Source organism: Hemicordylus capensis, chromosome 4, assembly GCF_027244095.1.
Source record: "Hemicordylus capensis ecotype Gifberg chromosome 4, rHemCap1.1.pri, whole genome shotgun sequence".
NCBI classification, from domain to species: domain Eukaryota; kingdom Metazoa; phylum Chordata; class Lepidosauria; order Squamata; family Cordylidae; genus Hemicordylus; species Hemicordylus capensis.
In genome coordinates, this window is record NC_069660.1 from 275,210,276 (window position 1) to 275,232,540 (window position 22,265).

General features: G+C 44.7%; 1 protein-coding gene across 13 annotated transcripts in view; it reads right to left on the minus strand.

Annotated features, from left to right (window-relative positions):
- The window catches only part of PAG1 (phosphoprotein membrane anchor with glycosphingolipid microdomains 1), a 179,845-nt gene that overhangs the window by 50,100 nt on the left and 107,480 nt on the right, over positions 1-22,265 (minus strand). For 5 of the 13 annotated variants that reach the window (XM_053248287.1, XM_053248289.1, XM_053248291.1 and 2 more), the window contains one exon: positions 17,062-17,115. The exons of 7 other annotated variants lie outside the window; for them this stretch is intronic. The gene's annotated coding sequence lies outside the window, so the exon portion shown is untranslated. Of the gene's footprint in view, positions 1-6,361; positions 6,381-17,061; positions 17,116-22,265 lie in introns of those variants that run through there. One more of the 13 variants, XM_053248292.1, reaches the window with a different exon arrangement.

The window sequence follows — 22,265 nt, forward strand, 5'->3', positions numbered from 1 at the left end:
AGATTCCAGTTGGGGACTCATTGAACATTCCTCAAAATTTATTTATTTGCATTTATATACCGCCCAAAACTCATGTCTCTGGGCGGTTTACAACAAGATAAAAACAATATTAAAACATCAGTTAAAAACAAAAACAAGAAATTTAAAACACAACCATTTAAAAAATTTTAAAATAATATTCTAAAACATTATTTAAAACAATCAAAACAGTATCAGTTAAAAGCCTGGGTGAACAGATGCGTCCTTAAGGACTTTCTAAAAATTGTCAGAGATGGGGAGGCTCTTCTTTCACTAGGGAGCGCATTCCAAAGCATCGGGGCAGCAATGGAGAAGGCCCATCCCTGAGTAGCCACCAGACGAGCCGGTGGCAAATGCAGATGGACCTCTCTTGATGATCTTATTGGGCAGTGGGGTTCATAACGAAGAAGACGTTCTCTTAAATACCCAGGGCCCAAGCTGTTTATGGATTCATAGGTTATAACTAACACTTTGTATTTTGCCCGGAAACATATTGGCAGCCCGTGTCAGTGTTCAGTGAGTCTCCAACTGGTCCTCCACAAAAAATGACAAAAAACATCCTCCACACAGAAAACTAGATTTCAGAAAGATGGACTCTAATTTAACCTTCCCCTTGACATCTAGTTTCATTTTTAATGTGTAGAGAATAGATTTCTATGGAACACATTCAGTCATATGAGCTCCCACCTACAGTCTGCAATGGTACAGCCCAGGCACAGGTTTATCAGCTCAGGGCCAGTACAGATGGTACTTTTCTCCCCAGAAGAGACCCACACAATCAAGCTGAGAGTGTGCTTATCCTGCTGTTTTTCCCAGATGCCCTGACCAGCACACTCTTTTATTGCACAGGGGTGGGGGGGAGTGTGATGAAATGGTTCAGGACTACTTTTATTCAAATTGGCTTAGAACTCTTTGGAGCTGTCAATAGTAAGAGGCATTAGAGAGTGACAGAAGTTGGAAGTGAAGTTCAGTTGGAGTGGGGATTTGGGTCTGGGTAGGGACATTCTCAAAGAGAAGTTTTTCTGAGACACAGGATAAGGCAGCCTTACCCCCCCCCCCACAAAAAAAGGACTGGGTTATTCGGACTGTCTGTAATAAAGACTGGGAAGGAACTGGGCTCAAAAAGATGAAACGCCTTATATACTGTGTGCAAAGTAATTAAGTGCTGTAAGAAGTTCAAATCATCAACTTTGTAACCAAGCAAGATTTCAGCTAGGGATGTGCAAGAAAACGGATTTGGCGTTTTGTTTCAAGGTCAACACAAAACATAGATGGCTAAAACGTTTCGTCAAAACAGTGATCGAACCGGCTGTTTTGAAGGAACAAAACTCAAAACATTTCCAGTGTTTTGGCCAGAGGGAACAATGGGAAAACTCACAACTCAAGGGAGAAGGCAAGCAGGCACCCAAGTTCTGCCTTTGTCAATTTGAGAACCAGCAAATCCAGAAAGCTATATCAGCAATAGCACTGCATAAAGAGCCAGTGTGGTGTAGTGGTTAGAGTGCTGGACTAGGACCGGGGAGACCCAAGTTCAACTCCCCATTCAGCATGATACTAGCTGGGTGACTCTGGGCCAGTCACTTCTCTCTCAGCCTAACCTACTTCACAGGGTTGATGTGAGGAGAAACTTAAGTCTGTAGTACACCGCTCTGGGCTCCTTAGAGAAAGAGCGGGATATAAAATGTAAATAAATAAATAAATAAATAATAAACTCAGTGCTGAGAAAACCACAGAATCAAACCTTCCTTCCTTTCAACCTGCCTGCCACAGAGAGACAGGAGGACAGAGCAGTCATGGCCTGGGTAGCCCAGCAGTCTAAAGACTGAACAGGATGGATGGAGAAGGATGAAATGTGATATTCCCCGGGGGGATTAGGCCACTCTGGGAAGAGCATCTGCATGCTTGCATGCATGTAGAAGGTTCCAGGTTCCCTCTCTGGCATCTCCAGATTAGGGCTGATGATGAGACTCCTGCCTATAACCTGTGTACTGTAGTGTAGACAATACTGAGCTAAACAGATCAATGGTCTGACAAGAAAAAAAGCGAGAAGAAACCTTATTTCTTCTATTCTTTCCCTCCATATATCTTGCAACATTGCTGCCTGCCTGTGTCTGGATAATACCACGGCCTCAGATTGGTGCTGGGCCCCGGCTGATAGATTGACACATGGGTCAGGGCTTTAGTCCATCTCAGCATGGGCTATGGCGGAGGTGTGCATGCATTTCTGCATGTGTCACCAGCACTAACGGGCAGATTGTGATACATCTGGTTCTGGGGTTGGTCAGAGTGGGGTGAACTGCCAGTGGTGTTGCATTGGGTAAGGGTGACCATGAGTCACTCACCCCACATGACCAGTGTGGGATAGCACAGCAGGGGGAAGTTGGCCTTCAGGAAGACCAGCTGCTTCATCAAGTCAGCATCCATGCATGCACGGAGTGTCACCACATCCCCAGCAATGCAGAACACTCTCTCACTCTGGATGCTGGTTGATGGGCAGGAGAGGAACTGTCTGGCAACTGTCACCAAGTCTGGACAGACTTGACAATGTGTTGCCCAAAACTGAATTGGCTCTATCTCTCAGCCTGCCACCATCTCCTGCAGGTATTGTAGAACACACTGCTAAGCACTGCTGCAGGGCTTCGTGGGCTCCTCCCGTACCCTGGCAAGGCACCAAGACTCTGATTTTTGCAGTGAGTTTTGCTGCCTGGACCTCCAGTTTAGTAGTGCCACCATTTTGTATGAATGAGGCCCCGCAGTCTGGTTGCTTTGCAACCAGAGTTGAGGGAAGAAGCTCCTCCCCCACTCTGGCTGCTATTGGCTGCTGGGGCTGTCCTTCAGTGAAGAAGGCAGCCCAGGAAGCCAGTTCCCCTTCCTCTCTGCAGTCTCGCTAACTGCATAGAGGGGTCTCTCCATGACGTCAGGTGGGAGGTAGTTCCGCATTACGTGCAAATGCAGTCATTGTTTCCTACAGGCTTCACTGACTACTTTATGTCTGTAGTGCAACCTTTCTTAATAAATGGCCACAACATACATTATTGCTTAATTAGCACATATTCTCTCTCTCACACACACATCCCATTTCAGGGAAGTAATTACAGCACTAAAGCACTTGGGGCTTATTGAAACAACGCCCCCCCCCCTTGAGTTTCAAAAGCACTATGGTTTCCTGGCTATAACATACTGTTAAAATCATTTGCACTTTCAAAACTAAAAACTGTCCAGATCTCTGTCAGAAGCTGAAAAGGAGAGCCCTAATTGGAAGATGTGAGTGTTGACATGCACTTCCTGAGAGAGAAAGAAAAGAGCTGTGGAGGGGACAAGCTGCTCTCCGTGCCCAGTAGCGCAACACGCCAAGAAAGCACAAAAACCTTCTAAGCTTTTCTTTGGCAATAGCTCCACACATTTGCAAGTGGTGTTATGCCACTTTGGGAAAAAGCATGTTGATGGCTCTGCCACTACTCTTTAAAAGGTGTAGAGAACCTTTTAAAGAGTACAGACATTAAAGCTCTCCTCATGTAATGCTTTTTCAGTTGTGACTCTAATAAATTTTAGAGCTGACAGTTCTGAGAGAGGGAGAAAATAATTCAGTTTAAACATTGTTGTTTGCAAAAGCACTTGACGGTACATAATTTCACCTTGTTGATTAAAGCCGTCAAAAAGCTTTTAAAATGTGTCTGTGCTGCAGTATTAGTTCTGTTCGAAATAGTTTTTTTCACTTCATGTACTACACAGAAGCTTCTAGGCTAAAGGCGCCATATCCATTCCCAAGGCTGCATCTGTTTCTCTCACAAATATTCTCCTTGGGATATCCCATGTCCACAAACTGAATAGTATCTCTTGTTTGGCAGTTTCCTAGAGACACGGAACTATATGTGCGTGTCTCTTAAGAGACAAAATACTCACGGGGAAAGGTTCTGCAAATAATTATGATAAGGAAGCTGTTCATAACGTATTAGAACATTCAAACCTCAAACAAAATGAAATCTAAACAAAAACAAGTTCCCAAAGTTATAGTTAAGCATCCAGTTTTTAAAAATTAGAAAAACTAGCAACTGAAAGTATTACTTTCTAAGAACTCACATAACTAAAAGTCACCATTTGCAACCAGGATGCCAAGTTGCTGGGATATTTCACCATTTTGGTAGATATGATATGCACTCCTACTTTAAAAGGCTAGAGAGGCAAACTGAAGCACAACCATTCACAGCGCAATGCAGACTGCTCACATATCCCACAGTGCTGCCCACCAGTGTTCCCTCTAACAGGGATTCCCAGATGGTGTTGACTACAACTCCCAGAATCCCCAGTTGTAAAGGCTTTTGTTTGGGGATTATGGGAGTTGTAGTCAACAACAGCTGGGAATCCCTGTTAGAGGGAACACTGCTACCCACTGCCGCAAGACTCTAAAGAACACGTCCATGCGGATGCTATTCCATTCCTAGTAAGCACTGCACAATCGCAATTGTGACATGACTTCCAACAGGAATAACAGAAACGATTGTACCAGCTCCACAGCAGTGTGGACTTGCTTTTTAAATTTTTATTTACTGAATCTCTATACCACCCCATATAAACTCTCTGGGCGGTTTACACTTAGAACCCTTTAGAGCCTTGCAGCAGCAAGCAGCCCTCTTGTGCTGTGGAGCATTAGGAGTGTGCAAACAGGTTTGACGTTGAACCGGTTTGGTTCAACTGCTCGGGGTCAAACTGAACCACCCCATTTGGTCCGACCCCGGACCGAACACCCCCCAATGTTCGGGGGGTTCGCAAGCTCTGAAAAGTTTTAATTTTTTTTTAAACCTGATTCCCCCTCAGGGGAGTTCCTGGAGGTGATGGCGGGGTGTGTGTGTGTGTGTCCATGGAGGTTCCCCCTCCCCACGCCGGTCTTCTCATGGCCGCTTCCACCCAGTTCGGGCACTCTTCAGCCAGTTTTCGGCCTTCACCCAGCGGCCTTTATACAGACCGCACGTGCTGGCGCATGGCCTGCACAATGACCACTGGGTGAAGGCTGAAAACCGGCCAAAGAGCACCTGAACCGGGTGAAAGGGGCCATGAGGAAGGCCGGCGGGGGGAGGGGGAAACTCCGCGGGACAGCCCCTGCCACCTCCAGGAACTCCCCTGAGGGGAGTAAAGGTTAAACTTTTTGGAGCTCGCAAACCGCCCCCCCCCCCCGACTGAACCGAACTGGGGGGAGGTTGAGGGGGTGCCAGACCAAACCGGGCCAGCCAGTTCCATGCACATCCCTATGGAGCATGTGAGCTAGTCCTTTCCAGTCGCAACTACAGTTGCAGCTTTCCAACCAAGATGACAATGATAAAGGGCCATTAGATCAACTTTCTATGACACAAAGCCTATGGGCATCCAGAACAACTCTCTTTTCAACATGGAGAAAGGACAACTCTTAATGTTAAGAGTAGGTATGCCTATATTTGGGTAGCATTAAAACTGCAAATTCCTGATGTTTCCAAAATCTCATATGCAACTCCAAAGCATAACTTCCCTCAAACGCTAAAGCCAATTCTACACACTGTATAGCCCCTCGTCCATACAAACTGGCATGGACTGAGGAAATTTATTCACAAATGATTAAGATCTGTCTTTAGGAAATCACATTTAAAAATAGTCAGGGGCTGGTGTATGTATATACACAATCAAGATTACTGATCACTGGCAGCTGAATGCATCAACTGAATTCACTGAAATGGATTTTTTTGAGCTGACACCAAGGATCTAAACTTGGTGTAATATTCTCCCCCCCCACACACTTTATTTTTATTAGTTTTAATAATCTAATCTAATTAATAATCTAATCTAATCTAATAATCTAATCTAATCCCATCTAATCCAGCACCCTGTTTCACACAGTGGCCCACCAGATGCCACTGGCAGGAGCCTACAGGCAGAAGCCTACAAGCAGGAGTTGAGGGCATGGCCTCTCTCCCGCTGTTACTCCCCTGCAACTGGTATTCAGAGGCATCTTGCCTTTGAGGCTGGAGGTGGCCTATAGCCCTCAGACTAGTAGCCGTTGACAGACCTCTCCTCCATTAAGTTATCCAGACCGCTCTTAAAGTCATCCAGGTTGTTGGCTGTCACCACATCTTGTGACAGAGAATTCTACAAGTTGATTATGCATTGTGTGAAAAAGTACTTCCATTTGTTGGTCCTACATTTCCTGACAATCAGTTTCATGGGATGACCCCTGGTTCTAGTGTTATGTAAGAGAGAGAGAAAACTTTCTCTATCCACTTTCTCCATACCATGCATGATTTTATAGACCTATCATGTCTCTCTGCAGTTGTCTTTTTTTTTCTAAACTAAAAAGCCCCAGGTGTTGTAGCCTTACCTCATAAGGAAGGTGCTCTAGGCCCCTGATCATCTTGGTTGCCCTCTTCTGCATCTTTTCCAGTTCTACAATGTCCTTCTTTAGATGTGGTGACCAGAATTGACTGCTAAGCTTTTTCAAGAGTCTTTGATGAAGAACTTTGTTGAAAGCTTTTTAGAAGTCCAGGTATACTATGTCAACCGGATCACCTTTAGCCTCTTGACTCCTTCCAAGATACTGAAAAACTGAGAACTAATCTCTGGAAAACTACTGGAGAGGCCTTTAACATCGCAGGACAAATATGATTATAAGATCTAATGATCTGCAACTAATACACAGCTAATTCATAACAGGCTTTTGCTTTAAAACTTTTTAAGCAGTTTCACTAGATAGCTATGAAGTTGGGGCAAAGGGTGGAAAGATCTTCTTCATAAAGTTTTGTCACATAAGTTACTTTACAATCTTGGTAAACCAAAATGGCAGCCACATCCCTTCCTCTGTCATTCCTAATAGCTGGGTGAATTGTACATGAAAATGCACTTAAAACATCTGTTTGAGTAAGACTCAAATAGACTTGAGTAAGACTTCCTGATGGGAGTATACCATGTAAGATGGCACATGCTAGCTGAAAATATAGCTTCAGCTGGCATTAATGTTCATAAGAGAGCCAGCATGGTGTAGTGGTTAGAGTGCTGGACTAGGACCGGAGAGATTTGAGTTCAGATCCTCATTCAGCCATGATACTAGCTGGGTTACTCTGGGCCAGTCATGTATCTCTCAGCCTAACCTACTTCACAGGGTTGTTGTGAGGAAAAACGTATGTGTATGTAGTACACCGCTCTGGGCTCCTTGGAGGAAGAGCGGGATAGAAAATGTAATAAATAAATAAATAAGGCTCAAGATCTTGCAAGAATGATCTGGGGTTTTGCGGGGTTTCACATGACAGATTCTAAAAGGAGATGTAGGCCCAGGCAGCACAAGAGAGGTATAGCTGGGGGACCGTGGGGATTGGACACACTGAAACAACTTATTGGACCTTGGGGTAGAAACCATGCAGGTATCCCCGAAGGACTGGAGAATTTACAGCTTGATTTGCTCTATAGTGGACCTGTAGCAGATTGCCATATAAAATCAGGCACGAAAAGGAATTCACAACAGTCTCTAGTGCATGTTTGCCGGGATGGGGGAGATGAGCTAAGTTCATGCAATTCTTAAATGTTGAAACAAAATTCCTCCATCCAGTGTTCTCTCTAACATCTGGGATTCCCAGATGTGGTTGACTACAACTCCCAGAATCCCCAGCGGCAATAGCTTTTGCTTGGGGATTCTGGGAGCTGTAGTCAACAACATTTGGGAATCCCTGTTAGAGAGAACACTGCTTGCATCTACCCTGTGTTTACCCGAATACAAGACAACTCTGAATTTAATACTAGCCTTAAAAAAATAGAGGTTAAATACATGTTATACCTATATTTACCCAAAAGGAAGAGGACTCAATTTAAGAGGACCTCCAGATTTCTAACATCAAAGAACTTGGAAAAAACCTAGTCTTGGATTCAGGTAATCAAACATTTGTAAATGGGTAATCAAACAATTGAGATATAGCCCCACAACTGTGAGTGAGAAGAACTCAGAGGAGGAGAATATGCATCAATGAATGTTTATCAGTATTCAAACATAATAACGATCTTCTCTAAGTTCTCAGCCACAGCTAGTCAATATTAAGAGTCAGATTCATTGCTGTGGCTCTTGGTTGTTTTTGTGATCAGATTGACTGAATATCTACATTGGCAACACATTCAAATTCTCATTTTTCATCTCAGCCAAAAATAAAAACAATGTCATAACAAGAAGCAGGGGATCAAAGCTTTCACCATGTGAAAGTTATACATCACTCTTATGCACAGCAGAAATAGGAGGAAAATGCAAGCCACTAGCTGGCATTCTAGGAAGAATAACATGGCTGGTTCTCAACTGCCTGTGCTACTGCAAGTGTCTAAAGCAATGCTCATAGTGTTGCGCAAGTACGCTTTGTGCTAATGTCGAAAAGTGTGCAATCACAGTTGTGTGATGCTATGTCCATTAAAAATAATGGGTGTAGCACTGTGCAACTGTGTTTGTGCAATTTTAGGTTTTAGCGCAAGAGCGCACTTGCACAACACCGAGGACATTGCTTTAGACATCCACAGCAGCACAGGCAGTTGAACTGCCCACATGATTCTCAGGCGATGTTAGCCAATTTTCAGTGGTTGGCCCTCCCCTTCCCATAGATTGTGGAAGGGCTTATGTAAAGAGACCATGCAACTCTCATGTGGGCTGGTTCAAGGACTACACAGGTCCCCATTCCCCAATACTTAAGAGCTTTGCTGTACAGTGCCCAGTTAACCTTAGCTCAGGGCCTGCACAGCTTACTGGAGCCCTAAAAATAACTCAGAATTTTGTGACATTGCACAGCTGTCTTTTTAGCAATAGTTGCTGCACAGGATTTGTATAAGAGAGAAATACATATCTGATTTGTTGATAATTTAGATAATGCTCACCAAAATACACATTTTAAAAATGAAACTAGAAGCATACGGAAATTCAGCACATCATTATTAAACGTTGTTGTGTATATGAGAGTACACACTGACACTGCAGCAGAAGCACTACTCATCATTTTGTAAGCAACTCTTCAAAATAGTCTTGACAGGTAAAATAGCCTCCTGTCTCATCTGGTTAGCTTCATTGACATTTTTCTCCTATGGTTACAAGATCATTCTGTGGTACATTGGCTGCTCTTGCAACATTTTATTGAATGGCACTTTGTTGAAGTGACTTTAGATATCTCATTAAAGGGGACTTTCTCGTGCTCAGTCCAGGGGCTTGAAGATGCTCAGGACCAGATCCTTGGTGGCTTTCACTGATGCCAGGAGACATGACCTTTCCCCATTATAAAAAAAAACAAAACCCAGAAGGTACTGCCGCACTTCTGGGTTGGCACTTCTGCAATGCTTTCAAACATTTTCAGTTAAAAATCCTCTTCATGTGCGAAGCAACAAGTATCATTACTTTGTGTAGGATAAATGGAAGTACTGCCTGCCAAAAGACCTCAGGGCTTAGCCCTATTATTAGAGCAAACAATCTGCTATACCCTTGTAGGGCAGCTTCTGTAAATACACAGGCGGCAAACAAAGGGGGAGCTTTACAGAGTTTAAAATAGAAAATTGCCTTTGCATTAGCAGGCTTATGGCAAGGTTACTTATGGCACATTTGCCTTCAGGTCTCAGCAGGCATGCATTGCAGCATATTGTGTCACGCCATCTGCTGAACAGGCAGAATCGATCTCAGACCCTGTGTGTCCTGCTTGGCTTGCAGATTTACCCACTGTGACAAAGAAAAAACAGAACTCATGATTAAAAGCAGCCAGATCTGATCTTTCCTGAGGGGGTAAAATGAGCATTTCCTATTTTCGCATGAGAGAGGGAGAGGGAGAGGCCTGCTGCACACAAGTCATTTCAAGGAAGACGTAGTTTGAAAGATCTGCTCTTTTTCTAAACTAGCTTGCTTCAAATGGATTTCACATGGCAATTATAATAATTGAGATGTCGAAAGCATTTTACATTTACGTGGTGCTGTATAAATACTGACTAATTAAGATGCACAATAATTCTGCTGGGATATTAAGGAGCTGTATTATCTTTGGTGATATGAAGAAAAAGACTGAAAGCCCACACAGGATCTGGGTTTACCCAGAGCTATCCTTAAGACTTTTTGCACCTAAAGCAACCTGCAAAAATGTCACTCTTCTTCTCTAGACTAGAATTAATTTTTTTTCAAAATGACAACCAGATATGCAGTTCCAAAGGAGAAAAACAGAATCCTCTGGAATCTGCAACCTGACGTACTGCTTCCTGTTATCTCATGGTAAGGCGAGTCTTGAACGTGTCGCTCCTAGAGGTTATTCACACAATCAAAAACTGTGTTCTACCCAGGTTTGGGAGCTGTGTGTGCTCCCAATTTTCAGCTGTGTGGAAGCAAGGTAGGAGGAAAACCTGGGTAGATGTCTCCAAGGAACATAGGAAGCTGTTATATACTGAGTCAGTCCATTGGTCTATCTAGCTCAGTATTGTCTTCACAGACTGGCAGCACCTTCTCCAAGGTTGCAGGCAGGAATCTCTCTCAGCCCTATCTTGGAGATGCCAGGGAGGGAACTTGGAACCTTCTGCTAACTCACACTCTCTCGCTAGCCGTGCCCCCTGCATTGATGTCAGATGCATGCCGACACAGGGGATTTGTCCAGCACTGCAAAGCGGCACACACAACTACTTGTTGGTTGCTTACTTTCTCTCCCTTTTGAGCACGGGAAAGAAAAGGTAGCCAGCAATCAAAGCACCACATTGACATGCATATGCCCCTGACACAGTGGGCATGGTCAGCATTAGGAAGAAGGGATGTGTGCCCCCTTGCCTGCTACCACCCAGTGCTTCATTCGCTGGCTGGGTGCTTTCTCTCCCATGCTCAGAGCAAGGGAGAGAAAGCATCCAGCAGCTGACACAGCGCCAGCTAGGAAAGAGGCTGCACCTCATACTCTCATCCAGCAAGAGCTTTGTTTGCCATCTGGGTGTGGCAGGGGTAAGGGGGTGCCTGGTGGGGGATTTGCTATGGTGGCCCCCAGGCCCTGGCAGCCCAGGGACAATTGTCACCCTTTGTCTAACGGTGGCTACGCACAAAACACCAACAAGCCACTGAAAAGATGCTATGCTGGGCTGAATATGAATAGTCGCTCTTCCCCTGCTAAATTTAAGAGAGCCACAACTTTTAAAAAGTGTCTCTGCCCAATCAGCAGAGTAACATGCTAATGACGACAGACATCTAGCTGTTAGGCAACCCTAACCTTCCAAATTTAGCAGTGGATAATATTCAACAGTGATCTGTCAGTCAGTACTAGGACGCTGTAATCCTGAAAGCAGGTATGAGAAATGGTAAATGACTGATTTAAAGGCTGGTAATATTTATTATTTATCTATTTTATTTATTTGACTTCTATACTGCCCTTTCAAATTTTATACTGCCCTTTCAGGGTGGTTTACATTAAAACAAAACAAAAAAAATCAATTAACAATTAAAAACAGAGACTATAAAACACCATAAAACAATTAACACTCAAAACATTCAAAACAGTTTAAAAACCCTGGAAAACCAGGTTACAGCAAGTTAAAAACATTTACAACAAAAACCCTGGAAGGCCAGGCCAGTTTTGAGGGCTCTCCTGAAGGCCAATAATGAATTCAAATTACAGATTTCTGCAGGAAGTGCATTCCACAGCCCAGGAGCAGCTACAGAGAAGGCCTGCCTCTGAGTTGCCACCAGACATACCGGTGGTAACTGGCAACGGACCTTCTCAGATGACCTTAACATGCTGTGGGGATCATGTAGAAGAAGGTGCTCTCTAAAGTAACCTGGACCTAAGCCATTCAGGGCTTTAAAGGTAATAACTAGCACTTTGTATTTTGCCCGGAAACACATCTCTGGGTTGCCCAAAGACCATTCTGGCTGCCACATTTTAAACTAACTGAAGTTTCTAAACTACGTACAAAGGCAGCCCCACGTAGAGCGCATTGCAATAGCCAGGTCTGGAGGTTATCAGCTGATGCACCACTGTTTTGAGGCCTCTTCAAGAAATGGATGCAGCTGTCAAATCAGCTGAAGCTGACAGCAAGCACTCCTGGCCACAGCCTCCACCTGAGATACAAGGGTGACGCCTGGGCCCAGGAGTACTCCCAAGCTCTATACCTACTCATTTTGGGGGAGTGTAATCCCATCCAGCACAGGAAGATCTAACTCATCCCTCAGATTCTGAACCCCTACAATGAGCACCTCAGTCTTGCTTGGATTCAGCTTCAATTTGTTATCCCTCATCCAGCCCATTATTGCCTGTAGGCAGGCATTTAGGGAATGCATGACATTTCCTGAAGATACAGAAGAGAAGGAGAAGTAGATTTGGGTGTCATCAGCATACTGATAACACCCTGCACCAAATCTCCTGATGTTCTCACCCAGCAGTTTCATGTAGATATTAAAAAGCATTGGTGACAGAATGGAGCCATATAACAGCTCCCATTTTGAGGAGCAACTGTCACCAAGCTCCATCATCTGGTATCTGCCTGAGAGATAGGAGCAGAACCACTGCAAACCAGTGACCCCAACTCTCCAAGGCGATCCAGAAAGATACCATGGTCAATGGTATCGAACACTGCTGAGAGATCCAGAAGAACCAGCAGAGTTCCCTCTGTTGATTCCCCAGTAAAGGTCATCCATTAGGCTGACCAAGGCTGCATCAACCACATAGCCAGCTCTAAAGCCGGTTTGAAATGGGTCTAAATAATCACTTTCCTCCCAAATCACCTGGAGCTGGTCGGCCACCACCCTCTCAGTCACCTTGCCCAACCAGGGAATATTGGCAATCGGCCTATAATTATCCATCGCTTAGGGGTCCAGGGAAGGTTTTTTGGTCTAACCATTGCTTCCTTCAATCATGGAGGCACCCTACCCTTCTTCAGCGATGCATTTATGATATTGACTAGGCCACCTCCAACAGTCTCCCTGCTAGACAGAAGCAGCCAAGTCAGGCAAGGATCCAGAGAACAAGTGGTAGGCCGTACCGCCCCAAGCAGCTTGTCCACATCATCAGGAGTCACAGATTGAAACTGATCCAACCTAATACTGCAAGAGGGATTGCTGGATACCTCCTTCATAGACCTTGCAGAAGTAGTGGAGTCCAATTCAGCCCAAATACAGGAAATTTTGTCCGCAAAGAACCCTTTAAAAGCGTCACAGCAGAACACTTCCGGGGACTGATTTGAAGCAGAAGGAGCAGAAATTAAACTCCTCACAACCCGGGATAGGTCTGCTGAATGCGAACATTCAGACACAATACACACAGACCAAAATCCTTTTTTGCTGCACGCACTACTATTGCATAAGCCTTCAAATAACTCCTGTGCTGCATCCTGTCAAATTAAAGCTGAGTTCTCCTCCACTTGTGTTCCAGTCACCTACCCAGCCTCTTTAGCCCTTGCAGCTCCTCAGTATACCAAGGGGCCATTTTTGAAGCAGTTCGGGAGGGACGCTTAGGAGAAAACATGTCTACTGCCCTGGTGAGTTCCCTATTCTATGTTCCCACCAGGGCAGCGACAGAATCACTGGCTGCATCTACTTCAAAACCCTCCAAGGCCTTTTGGAAACTTGCTGGATCCAGCAGCCTTTTTGGGAAGACCATCCTAAGAGGTCCACCACCCCTTCAAGAGTGGATTATGGCTGTGAAACCAACCTTAACCAGGTAGTGGTTCATCCATGACAATGGGGAAACCACCAGATCCCCCACCCATGGAACACCCCCCTGATCTGAACAAAAGACTAAAGTGTGTGGCCGGCAACATGAGTTGGTTCACAAATGAATTGGGGTAGGCCCATAGTTGTCATGGCCACTATGAACCCCAGAGCCGCACCAGATAAGCCAGCCCCAAAGTGGATATTGAAGTCCCCCAACACCAAAAGCCTGGGAGACTCCAACACCAACTCTGCGACCAGCTCCGTCAGCTCAGTTAGGGAGACAGTTGGGCAGCGGGGTGAACGGTACACCAACAGAATCCCCAATCTATCTCTAGTTCCCAGCCTCAAAAATATGCACTCATATAAGTCAGCTGTCTCACCGGGGCCCTGGTAAGGGAGAAACCACTAATTTGGTGTGGTTTTGTCCTCTGTAGCTCGCTATGCAGAAGCAGCATTTGACAGTGATAGGAATATCATTACTCAAAGCTTTGGATGGACCAAATCAGGCAAAACGCTCTATTCTTTGAACTTTGAGAGTACCTCTGCCACCAAAGACAGTGAAATTCAGGAGAAGGAAGTCAATTTACACACACGGAGCATTATATTTCTGCATGGAAAGTGCTTTACCATCCTCACACTAGTTCCATGAACAACAACAACAAATATTTATATACTGCTTTTCAACAAAAGTTTCTGAAGTGGTTTACATAGAGAAATAAATAAATAAATAAATAAATAAATAAATAAATAAAAAAGAAAGATGGATCCCTGTCCCTGAAAGGCTCACAATCTAAAAAGAAGCATAAGATTGACACCAGCAACAGTCACTGGAGGTACTGGTGCTGGGGGTGGATAGGGCCAGTTACTCTCCCCCTGTTAAATAAAGAGAATCACTGCATTAAAAAGGTGCCTCTTTGCCCAGTTAGTTAGTTAACTGCTAAGAAGATAATGAAGCTATTCTCACAACAGCTAAAATTGGGCTAGGAGATCCTAGCCCGATTTTTGCTGCTCATGTAAGCCACTGGGCTCGCAGGCGAGCCCGGTGGTTTACAAGCCGGTAATCCACTTGAGAAACCCTCCCCTTAGCCCAGGTTAAAGGAGCAAGCGTTCCGCTAACTGGGGTTAACGGATTGTATGCTGCTGCGGCGGCGTGGCTCTGCAGCAACTCATGAGGAGACCCTCGACTGGGAGGCTAAAAGGCAGCCTCCTGGCTCAGGGGTCTCTCCAGCGTGCTCTGTGCGCTTGCGCAGAGCATGCTGGAACTCCCAACCTCCCAAGCCCCCACCGGCTCCATGATGGAGCCGGCAGTCATGTGGGCAGCCAATTCAGCCGCCCAGGCAGGGCTTGCTGATTGTCTGCGGGGAGAGAGGGCTTAGCCCACTCCCCCTGCAAACCCTTTCAAAGCAGGTCTCACTGATCGTGAGACCCGCCTCGAAGACATCTTCTTGCAAAATATGGCTGAAACCAAGAGGCTTGCATCATGGCTGCTCTGGGATTTGTACTCAGGAGACCTATTTTCAAATCCAACAGACTCCATTAGGTTCACTCATTCCTACAAGGTCTGATCTGAGTTAGTTCAGGATGCCTTCCTTCAGCAACAAGGATTCAGACCCTTTTGAGACTAAAATCACAAGTGCATTTAGAGGCATGCAATAAAGTTTCTCTTGGATAACATTCACCCAAAGAAACCTTCCCTCTGTGCACTTGGGCAAGGGAGTGAGCAGGCTTCTGAGTGCTGCTTTTTCAGGATGAGCAAACCCAACTTCAAAGCCTGAGGCATTGGCAGCTGCTTTAGATGGAGGTTTGTGTGTATCCTTAAATAACCTCGGAGATAACCAGGCATCCATTGTTGCAAAACCCCACCATTATCATAAGCTATGTTTTGCAGAACAGCTTTTAAAGATGGATATTTTAGAAAAGATGTCCTCATGCAAATAAAGATAGACTGCCAGCTCTTAACGATATTGTTAAAACCCTGTCTAGACCTCCTGTTATGTTTTGTGCCTCAGACAGGAGGCATAAAATGGATTGTGCATTTAACTGAAATCAAGCATTTAGTAGTACTTATGGTGGAAAGAAGTGAGAAAATGTAATTAATTACTTGATTATTGTCTATCACTTTGTGATATCACTTTGGTTCATAATTTTTAAAAAAGACTAAATGAAGGCACCATGGGAAATTACCAAATACTAGAAAAGTCTCACAATAATGTATATCTAAAAAGACTGCCCCTTTATTTTTAGGATTCCACCCTGACCTCCAAGCAAAACAACTAACAGGAATAAGAGGATTACTCCTTAGAATCTCAGTGTGTGGCTTTAAATATGCGTTTTCTAAAAAGCACACTAACTGCTCTGTTTTTAATTAACAAGATATATATTAAAAAGTGCTGTGTATCGTAAAATACTTTACAATGTGACATGTGTATTATGTACCCGATAACTACATACAAAACACAGGATAGCTACACATCTGTTTGTAATTATTTTGCCCACCCCACCCCCTACTTTCTGTTGCATCTTTGTTCTGTTGAAGAGATTTCTTGCAACTGAACACCAAATCTCTTGCATTAATCTTCTTTAGCTCACAGTCCACTCGATATTACACACACACACACACACACACACACACACACACTCCTTTGTCTCCTGGACACTAAAACACACACTGGAACAGGTTTTGGTGGGGGGGGGGCTAATATTTTGTTCCATTTTTAGCTAGCCATTTTCTTCTAAGCTTAGGGCTGGGTCACATAAAACAGGGGTTCTCAAACACGGGTCCCCAGATGTTGGACTACAACTCCCATCATCCTCAGCAAACAACATCTGAGAACACAATTTTGAGAATCCCTGACACAAAACATTCAGCCATACACACAAGGAGAAAGTATGTTTGGGGGTATGTTTGTGTAGATAAATTTATTGTGTAAACCAGGCAATGATGGATTCCGCTCATAGCCATTCCCCATAATCACAGCCCCCTTTCCCTAGCCCCACCTGGCCTCCCAACGTTGAGAATTCCTGGTGTAGACAATACTGAGCTAGACAAACCAAAGGTCTGGCTTGGCATAAGGCAACTTCCTACGGACCTATGAGGTGGAACGCTAGCATGGGAAGAATCTGCTCTAAAGTCCTTTCATTTGCAGCACACACTTTTAAACATTGTCAAGTGGCGTAGGAACACACAACCCCTGCACTGTGAAGGTAAAGACAAAAGGCCTCAGATGGCCCCTAGCCTCTCAGCTTCAACTGTGAGCTCAGCCCTGGTGCCTGCTGGCCTGTCTGCGGATCCCTGAGTTCCTCACCACTATTGGGTCGCCTTTCCTTAGTGGGGACTAACACCGTCTGCCCAGTGAGACTTTTCACTCTTTCTTCACCAGCAACTTTCATAGGGCACAGGAACCTACCTTTGAAGCTCCAAAGAGATTCAAAAGCAGCTGATGTGGCTTGGCAGGAGGCAGCTGTTCAAAGAAAAACACAACATGAATGTTTCACTCACTACATTAATCCTTTAAGTGTCCCTGAAGTAGCATTATCCTTTATTCTGTTCCATCACAAGACCCTAGCAGGGCCTAGCAGGGTCAGAGGGGCTGGTCCAGGCCCAGTTCTGGAACAAATATCAATAGGCCAGACACAGGAGTCATGGTCAGACATGGGCTAGTGGTTAGCTTCCAACTCAAGCTGACAAGGTGAGCAGGATGGACCCTCCACAAGAACAGCCCTGCTTGATCAGGCCCAAGGCCTATCTAGTCCCGCATCTCATTTCACACCAGAAGCCTCTTGGGAGCCCACAGGCAAGAGGCAAGGGCATGCCCTCTCTCTCGCTGTGGCTCCCCTGCAACTGGTATTGAGAGGCATCATGCCTCTGAGGCTGGAGGTGGCCCACAGCCACCGGACTAGTAGTCACTGATAGATCTGTCCTCCATGAATTTGTCTAAGCCCCTTTTAAAGCCATCCACACTTGTGGCCATCACCGCATCCCATAGCAAATACTTCCTTAGATTAATTATGCTCTGTGTGAAAACTTCCTCTTGTCAGTCCTAAATTTCCCGACCTTCAGTTTCATGGGATGCCCCCCTGGTTCTAGTGTTGTGAGAGAGGGAGAAAAAAATTCTCTCTTTCCACTCTCTCTGCTCCATGCATAATTTTATAGACCTCGATCATGTCTCCGCTTAGATGCCTCTTTTCCAAACTAAAGAGCCCCAGATGCTGTAGCCTTGCCTCATAAGGAAGCTGCTTTAAGCCCTTGATCATCTTGGTTGCCCTCTTCTGTACCTTTTCTAGTTTTACAATACCCTTCTTAAGATAAAATGACCAGAACTGCACGCCACACCATAGGTTTGTATAAGGGCATAATAATATTAGCATTTTCATTTTCAATCTATGAGGTCAGGCAGCCACCTCAGGTAGCGAGATAGGGAGGTGGAAGGCAACACGGCTATGGACGGCACCCCAGCTGCCTGCCTGCCTTTCTCTCCTCCCCCACTGGATTGTCACTCACTGTGTGGGCTCTTCACACAACACATAATCAACTTGTGGAATTCTCTGCCACAATATATGGTAACAGTCAACAACCTAGATGGTTTTAAGAGGGGCTTGGATAACTTAATAGAGGAGAGGTCTATCAATGGCTACTAGCCGGAGGGCCACCTCCAGCCTCAAAGGCAGGATGCCTCTGAGTACCAGTTTCAGGGGAGTAACAGCTGGAGAGAGGGCATGCCCTCAACTCCTGCCTGTGGCTTCCAGCGGCATCTGGTGGGCCACTGTGTGAAACAGGATGCTGGTCTAGATGAGCCTTGGGCCTGATCCAGCAGGGCTGTTCTTATGTTCTTAAGTGCTGCTGCCCATCAGGCGTTCCTTCCAGATGAGAAATTAGAGGAGATGAGAATGGTGGACGAGAGCATCTTCCTTCCACTCTCCTTTCTTCTGCTTTCTCTTTTGTGAGGAAGAGGAGTAAGAGTGGAGTCTGTGTCGCTGAGTGCTACAGCAGCGTGCATGGATGGATGGTGATCGCAGGGAGCATGCTCAGTTGGAAGGGGGAGTGCTCCAGTGGTGAGGGACAGAAAGTGGGGGAATAAATGTAGGTAAGGGGAGGGAGAAAAGAAGCAGCAGCAGAGGAGCACAACCTGGCAGGGGAATGGGAATTTGGCAACTTGCTTCAGGCACCAAAAGATCTTGGACTGGCCCTGGAGAAGAAGTAGGGTGAAGTTGTCTCTGGGAATCCCTCCCAAAAAACCAAGTCTAAAGGAGTATTTATACAGGAACAGCAGGAACTGTATTGACTCCTCAGGACATCCAATTCTCCTTGGGCGGATTGGCTGCAATTTTGTGGAGGATCAGGACTCAGGCCAGACAGTCCCTTCCTGTAAGCTATCCTGGGCCTTGCTGCCAAAGAGGTCCTAGTTTGAGCAGAGGCTGCTTACAGACCAATAGCCTAGAACTGGAAGTATCCTTCTGGACTGAAAATGAATACTCAGCTAACGTTGAATTCAATGATTGTAAGATGTTTTCATGATGTTATATATCATTTAGATGTTATATATCATTTTAGAATTTTAACCCTTTAAAACTTTATTTAGGACTTTATTTAGGAAAGTAAATGCCCCAGTGCACCAGTAAAAAATTTAACATGATGGGTCTCTAAATAGGAGAGGGAGAGTAACTGCAATTTTTTAACCAGCAAAGTGTCCCTTCCAGTTTTCCCTTGAGTTTCTTTTTAGACTGTGTGAGCCCTATCAGGACAGAGTACAATCCTACTACCTTTTGCTATGCAAATGGCTTTGAGAACGTTGTTGTTGTTGCTGAAAAGCAGCAACAGACAACAGGAACAATAAAATAGAAGAAATACCACCTTGACAGCTTGCCTTTTCTCATCTTCAGCTTGAATCCCACTCCCTCCTGGCTTTATCAGACATCTGAACATGGTGTAGCAAGGCTGGAATGGGCCCAGAGGGGCGGGGGATGGAGACGGGCCCCTGCTCCCCTACCTTCTTCTTCAGAGCGGCACCTTGCTCTTCAGAGTGAGCGACGGGCCCCTGCTCCCCTACCTTGCTCTTCAGAGTGAAGAGCAACCTGTCACCAGCCAGCAGCCCCACCTTCGGGGGTGGGGATGATCTGGGAACCTTTGACCCCTGAAGAGCTGCAGCTACAGCCCTGTGTCTAAGGACTACCTCCCAGATCTGCATGCCTTAAACTACCTTTTTTAATTCTACCATGACACAATATACTACTTCCCAGATTTGCATTTTTATTCTATGTTATAGAAGAACTTTCTTTTTTCTCTAAACAGTAATTATAGTGCAGAGAAGTAACTGAGTTCATCTTAACGTTGTCACTGTTTATAATGATGACTTTAAAAAACAACAACCCAAAATCTTACATTTAGAAAAGGAAGCAGTGGCTGGCATCCTGAGTAAGAAAGCACAGGTCTTTAGGTTTGTGTGCATTTGCACAAATTTTCTGCACAAAGATTCTCCACTGCTCACTGAGGTCATCTGGGGAAGTCCACTTGCAGTTGCTCCTGGCCTCTCTGACAGCAACTTGGGGACAGGCTTTCTCTGTAGCTGCTCCTAAGCTTGGAACACACTCCCTGCTGAGATTCAAGGTTCAACATCTTCTTGAAGCAGCCTTCAAGAAGGCCTTGAAAATGCATCTTTTCAAGCAGTCCTTTAGCTGAAGTTTTTAATTACTTATTGTAGACCTCTGCAAGATGCATTGAGTTGAGATATTCAGAACTAACTAACTAAATAAATACAAGGCAGGAGGCAGGGCTGCCAGTACTCTATGAAAAAGGGCTCTGCAATAGTATTGTCATCCACTCTGGAGATCAGGGTCCTTCCTATCCAGTCCTTTCATTATACACAATGCTTGCTCTGTGGCTAGTGCCCCAAGGCAGAGAATTGTAGAAGATCAATGGTGTAAGGAGACCTTACTATTTATTTTTATTTTTTTGGATGGCTGGACAGAGTGAAAGGAAGGCTAGGACAGAATGGCATAATGTTCAGCAGTTAAAGCTGCTAGTTTCTGTCAATAGAATATCTGTAAATGAATTTTTCTTTGTTTATACCTGTTTATTTATTTATTTAACACATTTTATACCGCCCCATAAGGAAATCCCTGGGCAGTTCACAATCTGTTAAAAAATTATCCCAATGTTATTCCTTCAAAGAGTTCATGGCAGCATCCATATTGCCTTATTTTATCCTCACAACCAACCTATGACGTAGGTTAAGCTGAGAGATAAGCTGGCCCAAGATCACCCAGAAGGTTTTGGGACAGGAGTGGATCTACAGTTGCTCTCTTGTGTGCAATGAACACAGGCTGCCACTAGCGGAACTGCATCCAGATTTCCAACTTTTATAGTAATTTATCTGTTGGAATCAATGGGAAACCCAAAAATATTAATACCTCTGGAATGGTTCAGCAGGAAGCCCTGAAATTTCACATGGACTTCCTACATGATGATAGCATTAAATGTGTGGATGTTCAAGGAGATCAGTGCACCCGTTGACTTTTAATTAACTTTTTAAAAGCATTTAGAAACCTTTAAAAACATTCATTAAAAATCAATGGGTGGACTGATCTCTTTGAATGTCTACTTATTTAATGTTATCATGTAGAAACTCCATGTGAAATTTCAGGGCTTTCTGCCCAGCTGTTCTGGAGGTATTAATATTTTTGAGTTTCTCATTGATCCCTATGGGGAAATTATCCAATGTTCATTTCTTACACGCAGACCCCTTCAGAGCATGTTATGCCACTGGAACCCCAGGAATGCATTTTTGTGTGAAAGGCTGCAGCAGAGCTCAGCTGTGGGACTAAAATCCTTGGCCCTGGACTGGACATGTGCTCAGAGAGGCCTCCTGTTCTTTAATTTGAAGTGTGTGCCTGCCCTCTCCCCCACCTCAATTTTTCACTGGGCTCCAGTTAGTGGACCTATTGAAAGCAAATGCAGAGGCTGAGTATTTTTGGGGAGTGATAGCTGATATTAAGCTTTTAAGGTGGGAATAGGGTCAGAGAAAGGGTGCACTGGAATATGAACCTATTCTGTTCACAGGAAAGGAGAAGAAACACTCATCAGACTCCCCCCCCCCCAGCTTTGGGGTTTCCTCTACATTGACTGCCTGCTCATCCAGGTTTCCAAGAGGTTTTGAGAAACCTTCTAGAAAATGCTTGTACAGTCCAGGTCTATGGATGTTTAATCAGAAGTAAGCTCCACTGAGTTCAGTGAACCTTACTCCCAAAGAAGTGTACCTAGGATTGCAACCTGAATAATGTTCCAAGCGTTACTCATCAGTTGTTGTAAAAAGGCTTTCTAACTATGAACTGTTAAATCCAGTAACTTCTCTCTCCTTGTTGCCCTTTCAACAGAAATGGGAATAACTATGCCATAGAGATGTGCAAACTGATTTGAGTCAAATCGATTCAAGCTCTAATTGGGGTGATTCGAGTTATCTGAACTCAAATCAAATCACCCTTAGAATAAAGAACTTGATTTGAGTTTGAATAGAATAGACCCTGCTTAGACTCAAATCAATTCAAATTACTCAAGTACCATTTTTTCTGGGGAGAGCTGGTCTACCAATTGGGGTTGGTGGGTAGACCAGTCCTC